Source organism: Geotrypetes seraphini, chromosome 10 (assembly GCF_902459505.1).
Source record: "Geotrypetes seraphini chromosome 10, aGeoSer1.1, whole genome shotgun sequence".
NCBI classification, from domain to species: domain Eukaryota; kingdom Metazoa; phylum Chordata; class Amphibia; order Gymnophiona; family Dermophiidae; genus Geotrypetes; species Geotrypetes seraphini.
In genome coordinates this window covers 96,864,896-96,871,541 of record NC_047093.1, presented here as the reverse complement: position 1 = coordinate 96,871,541, position 6,646 = coordinate 96,864,896, and positions in this window count along the sequence as shown.

The window sequence follows — 6,646 nt, the reverse complement described above, 5'->3', positions numbered from 1 at the left end:
TACCTCCGATGTCTCAGAGAGGGTGCCGTTGACCACCACCCTCTGAAGTCTTTCACTCAGCCAATCCTCGACCCATGCAGTTAGCTTAAAGACTAGTTGATTATAATATTTGAAAGAAGGTGGGTGGGACGGGATATAATTTTTATGTTTTTAGAATTATATGAGAATTACAAGTGTTATTGTTGTTACTAATGATATATTCCTGTACGCTTGCTGTAAGTTTTCAAAATGAATAAAGAATTAAAAAAAAAAAAAAAAAGTAGTAAGAAAGAATACTGAAAAAATAAAGGATTAAGAGATGTGCGGATCGTTTTCTCCACAACAGTCAGGTAATGGAAACCTATATCCATTGTACGCGTATATAATTCTTTGCTACTTATTACCTGTGCTGCCTTCTAATTCTCCCTTTTGATTTCAAGAAACTTGAGTTAGGTAAAAAAGTGTGGTTGGTTTATACATTTCCTTTTTTCCATTTAAAACAAAATTGCTCTACTCACTCTTCAACAGGAGTAAGAATTTAACCCACAGTAACCACCATCAGAACCCCTAAAACAATGTCTCTCAAACTCTCGAGCCAGGGAACACTAAAGGTAGTGGCCACGGCTCGAGGCACCCGGAAGTGCATGGATGTCACTGATGACATCATGCGCATGCGTGACATCACGTTGACATCCACGCATGCGCAGAGGTCCTCCAGACAGGTCCTGAAATGCCAGTAGGGCATGCCAGCAGGGAAGTCTAACAAATTTCAACTGAGTACCTCAACCACAGACCTCCCAAGCTCCACTCTAGACCCACCCAATCTCTTCCCCAGATTCCGCCCCCTTTACTAATTGTAATGCAATTTTTTCCATTCATTTTTCATATACAGTACATACAATATACACAGCAGATAAATTCTCAAAATTGACACATTTCTATCATTATATTGAAAACAAAATAATTTTCCCTACTTTTGTTATCTGATGACTTTATTTTTCTGTGCTTTTAACTATGTTTCCAGGGCCTTCTTATCCATTGACCATTTTTCTCTCCTTCACTTTCTGCCCTGCATCCATCTTTGGCATTAACTTAACATTCAATATTTCAAATTTTCTGCTTTTTTCTCAAAATCTACTTTTCCATGTCTTACCTTCCCTTTCTCTCTCCCCCTCCCTCCCTTTCCCCCAGTGGTCCGACATTTCAACCCTTCCCTCCCTCCCTCCCCCCCCCGGTGGTCCAACATCTCTCCCTTTCCCTCCCTTCCCCCCCATGGTCCAACATCTCTCCCCTTCATTCCCTTCCCCCCGTGGTCCGACATCTCTCTCCTTCCCTGTCTGGCATCTCTTTCCTCTCCTTCACCATTATTATTTCTATAGTGCTAGCAGACACTCCTTCCCTTCTATTCTATGGTCTGGTATCTCTCCCTTCCTTTAGTCATCTCTCCCCTTCCCTCCCCTCCCCCCCATGGTCCAATATCTCTCCTCTTCCCTCCCTTCCCCCTATGGTCCGACATCTCTCCTTCCCTGTCTGGCATTTCTTTCCTCTCCTTCCCATAATCTGGCATCTCTCTCTACTACACCATTATTATTTCTATAGTGCTATCAAACACCCCTCCTTCCCTTCTATTCCCTGGTCTGGTATCTCTCCCTTCCTTTAGTCATCTCTCCTCTCCTCCCCCCCCCAGTGTAACATTCTCTCTCCCTTCTTTCTTTCTGCCCCCTGCTGTCCATATCCCTTCTCTTCCTCCTTTCTGGCCCCATTCCCAGTCCAACATTTCTCCCTCCTTTCCACCAGTCCAACATCTTTCTCTCTTCCTCCTGCATGCTTCTCCTTCAGTCCTCCTTCCCTCCCATAACCAACATATCTCTCTCCCCCCATGAATCCAACTTTTCACTCTCTGCCCTCTCCTCCTTACACCCTCCCTCCAACGAGTGTGGCATTTCTCCTTCCCATCCATCTCGCACTTTCCATGTGTCCAACCCTTTCTGCCTCCTGCACTTTCTCTCCTTACCTCTTCCCTCGAGTGACATCTTTCCTTCTCACCCACTCTCCAACCCATGTTCTTTCCCCATGCATCATTTCTCCCTCTCCTCCACCCCATGTCCATTTCTCCCTCTCTCATTACTTTCACTCCTCCTGTAACAATTTCCCTTCCTTTCCTCCCCCAATCCCACTCACAGATAATACGCTCTCTCCCCATCCACCATCTCACCTTCCCCTCCAGTATGTAGCATCTTTCCTTTCCCTCCCCTTCTGCCAGGTCCAGCAGCACCCTTCCCTGTCCAGTAGCACCTCTTCCTCTCCCCATGTCCAGCAGTACCCCTTCTCCCTTCCATCCTCCCTCTTCCCCCTGTCCAACAGTAGCTTGTAGTGTCCTGTCTCTAGCAGCCACACAGCTGCCGCTAGGATTAAATTTGACGCGGTATCATCAGGTAGCCTCAGCTGCTTTGCTAGGTCGGCCCGCTTCTGACAAAAGAGGAAGTTGCATCATTGAAACGGGCCAGCCTAGCAAAGGCCCCGAGGCTACCTGATGATACCGCATCAAAATTAATCCTAACGGCAGCTGTTTGGCCGCTAGAGACAGGACACTACAGGCTATTGTTAGACAACAGGCTACACTAAAACAAAAACCGCTGAGAAAGAAAAAGGGAGCAGCACACTCTCACATGACAGTGGATGCAAAGAGAAGACGCGGAAGGCAGTCCCAAGAGAAACGTGACTGCTGCCGGAAGACATGCCGCGCCGGCAAGAGGTGCCTCTCACAGTGAGAGGCAAGTCAGTTGGCCGGCGCTTCTTTTCCTCCTCAGTGTGCTGCAGCACACTTGGAATCTCAGGAGACACAGTAGTGTGCCGCGGCACACAGTTTGCAATACACTGCCCTAAAACAAAGAGCAAAGCTTAAAAGTTTTAAAACCCTTTACCTATAAGAGAACAGTAGCTCAGACACTAACAAAACTAGGCAGTGAGGAATAAGAGCAGTGCCCTACCAAAAAAAAGGGCACCCCAATACTGTCAAATTTGATCCCATAAATCTTAAAGCATCACTGAAATGTATTACTCTGCTACATCAGCCCACTACTACCTAGAGCACAGCACAGTTTAGTAACCAATGTACAGATTTTAAAAAGAGTCATCACACATCAAAATACCCATTAAAAACATCCCCTACACAGTGTTTTGAACATTTTCTAAATTTACCCCAACCCCTGCTCCCATAAGCCTTAGCCCCCATGATGTCCCAGAGGTTAAACCGCCACTCCCCCCCCTCATAGTAAAATAATAAGCTCAGCAGGCTACCCTCATGCCTGTTCCCACTTTGCCAATTGTTTCATAAGCTTGGGTGGGTGGGTTTTGCTCTACCCTATGCTGCAATATCATTTTCTTAGCTAAAATAACTGCCAGGAGTATATATTCAGTTTGATAGTCTAGTGGCCCCTGGCTGGTCACATAGACCAGCATCACTTCCTATCATGACTACCTTGTATAAGCACTCAAGCAGAGATCAAAAATTTATAGAGTCAGGTACTCTATAAAATAATGGTTTACTAAAGGTGCCAGGGAAATGTTTACATGTAGCCCTTTATTTGGCATTGTTACTCAGAAGCAACATGCGTCTTCTATGGCTCTTATGAGAGATCTGCATCTCCAAATGCCCATTACTTGGCACTGTTGCTCTCATTCAACATCAAGTTACTTAAAGCAGCCATTTCACCATCTACCAATTAAAGGATTAAAGTTTCAAAGTTTATTATTTTTCTTGATTAATCGCTTTATCTAATTCAAAGCGATGTACATAGTAAAATATAATTAAAAGAAAACATACAATACAGACTTTAAATACTTACAATGAATAATAAAAACTACATTACATTGGGTAAGAGGGGTTTATGAAATACATTTGTCGAATAAAAGAGATACATAGGAAAAACACAAAAGGGGAAACATTAAAACGAATGGTACAAAAATATTGGAATTATTGGTCTGAATATTATTAAATTAAGTATTAAAAGCATCATTAAATAAAAATGTTTTAATTGTATTTTAAATTTTACCAAGTCTTGTTCATTACGTAAAAAAATTGGAAGAGCATTCCAGGTTTGTGGGGCTGTTACAGAAAATATAAATTGTCGTCTGGTATTTATAAATTTTAATGAGGGAACCGTCAGTAAATTTTGATCAATAGATCTTAATGTTCTAAATGGTTGGTACGGTATTAGTAATTTATAAATGAAAGCAGGTGTCTTATATAGTAATGTCTTGAATGTAAGTAGACAAAGTTTATACGATATTCGATGGATGACAGGAAGCCAATGAGCGTTTTTTAGCAGAGGGGTAACGTGATCGAATTTTTTAGATTTAGTTATGAGTTTTATGGAGACATTCTGGATAATTTGCAAACGTTTAAGTTCAGTTAGTGTTATACCTTTAAAGAGAGCATTACAGTAATCAAGTTTGGCTATCACTAAGGAATGGATGAGAATATTTAATGATTTTGAGCAGAGAAATTTTGAGATAGATCTAATCCGTCGTAATCTATAGAAGGACGTTTTAACAATATAACTAATATGATCGTGGAAATTCAATTTAGGATCAAAAATTACTCCTAAAATTTTTATGTTATTAACTATCTGTAATGGAACATTATCTATAGTAATAGGAGCAATTAACGTCGGATTTTCTTTCCATGGAAAGATCATTAGGTTTGTTTTTTTTATATTAAGGGCCAGTTTATTTGTGTTTAGCCATTGATAGACCTGGTCTAGTTTCTTACTGATCTCCTGAATGGCAGATATATTGTTAGTGTCTATAGGGTGTAGAAGCTGAATATCATCTGCATATGAGAAGACATGGAAACCTATAGATTGACACAATGTAATTAATGGTGATAGAAAGATATTGAATAATAATGGAGAGAGAATAGACCCTTGGGGAACACCGAAAGTAGTTGATGTGACTTTAGAATTAGAATCTTTGAAAAAAACAGAGGAAGAACGATCTGTAAAATAAGAAATAAACCAAGAAAGAATTTGATCTGTGATCCCAATAGATTGAAGTCTGTTTATGAGAAGTCGATGATCAATTGTGTCAAAAGCAGCCGAAAGATCAAGTGAGATTAGTAAAGTAGTTTGATGGTGGTCAAGGAAATAATGAATGGAAGTGGTCAAACCTATTAATGCTAATTCAGTACTATGGTGTTCTCTAAAGCCCGTTTGATTGGGATGGAGATCCATCTTCTTTCCTCTCCTCCTAATGATATATGCTCTGTGAATGAACATGAATTGGATCTCATGGAGACCAACATTTAGGGTTACATGAAACGCTACGACAAAGAAATTTTAAAGTACCTCCATAGATACCTCCTCACCTACTTATGATGTCCAATATGAAGCTAGTTGCGTAAAAAAAGGAGAAGGTTGCTGCTCTCTTCCTAAAGAATACTAAAACAGTTTGTCTAGAAGGTTAATTGAGGGCCCTCCCCACCCAATTGTCCACCATTATATAGGAAATTACAATCATATTTCAACTGCAGGGACTGGAAAAAACCCCATGATTTGGAACGCCCCATTTTTGGTGAGCTTGTTGGAACGATAAGAGGCTGTCCTAATTTTGGGTCTATGAACTGCCCTACATACCTACACACTTCCCCCAAAATAAAAAGGTTACCTACCATGTACAGCTATGAAATCCAGATTGTTCCCACCCAGCCTAGTTGTCCACCATGCCCAAGCTAGCTTCAGGAGCTAAAGAAGAGATGGGATACTGCTTTGGTTTGGAACATAAGTAGAGTATGTTAAAAACAGATAGGTATAGTCTGCCCATATATATTTTGGTCCGTATTTGTAATTTTCCATGTGGATCTCACAAACCCATTGAAGAAGGGCTACCACATTATATAGTCTTAGATCTGGCAATTTCACCCCCTATGGCACCTGGCTCTAATCAACTTGTTATATCCAATTCCTGCCTATCAAGTTCTCTAGATGAAGGAGCTGACCAACCCCCCTGTAAATCAATTACTCCCTTCGCACAGCCCAAATGGGCAGTATATGGAGTGGGTATGCTTCAGAAGCATAACCATTTTGACCAAAGCCACATTACCCCAAGGCAGGTCTTCCCATCAGTTACATAGAGGCTTGACTTGAGTACTGAAACTGCTGGTATTGTCATTTACTCATCTAGGATCGCTGTCTGTCTCCCATATTGTGACCAATGTGATTTTATTATGGCTGTTCTGGTGCACAATGTATTATGTTGACACAATATCATATGTATACAGGATGTTTCCTGTCTTGTATTTTTCATGTTCTGTTCATCAATAAAGAACAGTTTTATAAAGAGAACCCCCCTCCCCCTAAAACATATGCCATTTTTGTCTTCCCTTCCTATAACCCACAAATCTAAACAGGATGGTTGCCCTAATAGGAACTTCTGTAGGTCTAGAGGAGAGGGCTGCGCTGACCAATGTGTCCTCAGAGAGATCAGTAAAATTAATATCATCATCTATTTACCTCCCTCACCCCCACCCAGAAGATACAAATGAAGGATACAATATGCATATAACTTCCCCCCAGTCACATGCTAAGCCCTCATTTTAAAAATACTCCCACACTGCAATTGTGAAGAACTAGGTAAGCAAGGGTTTTTGCCCCTACCCCAAAAAAGC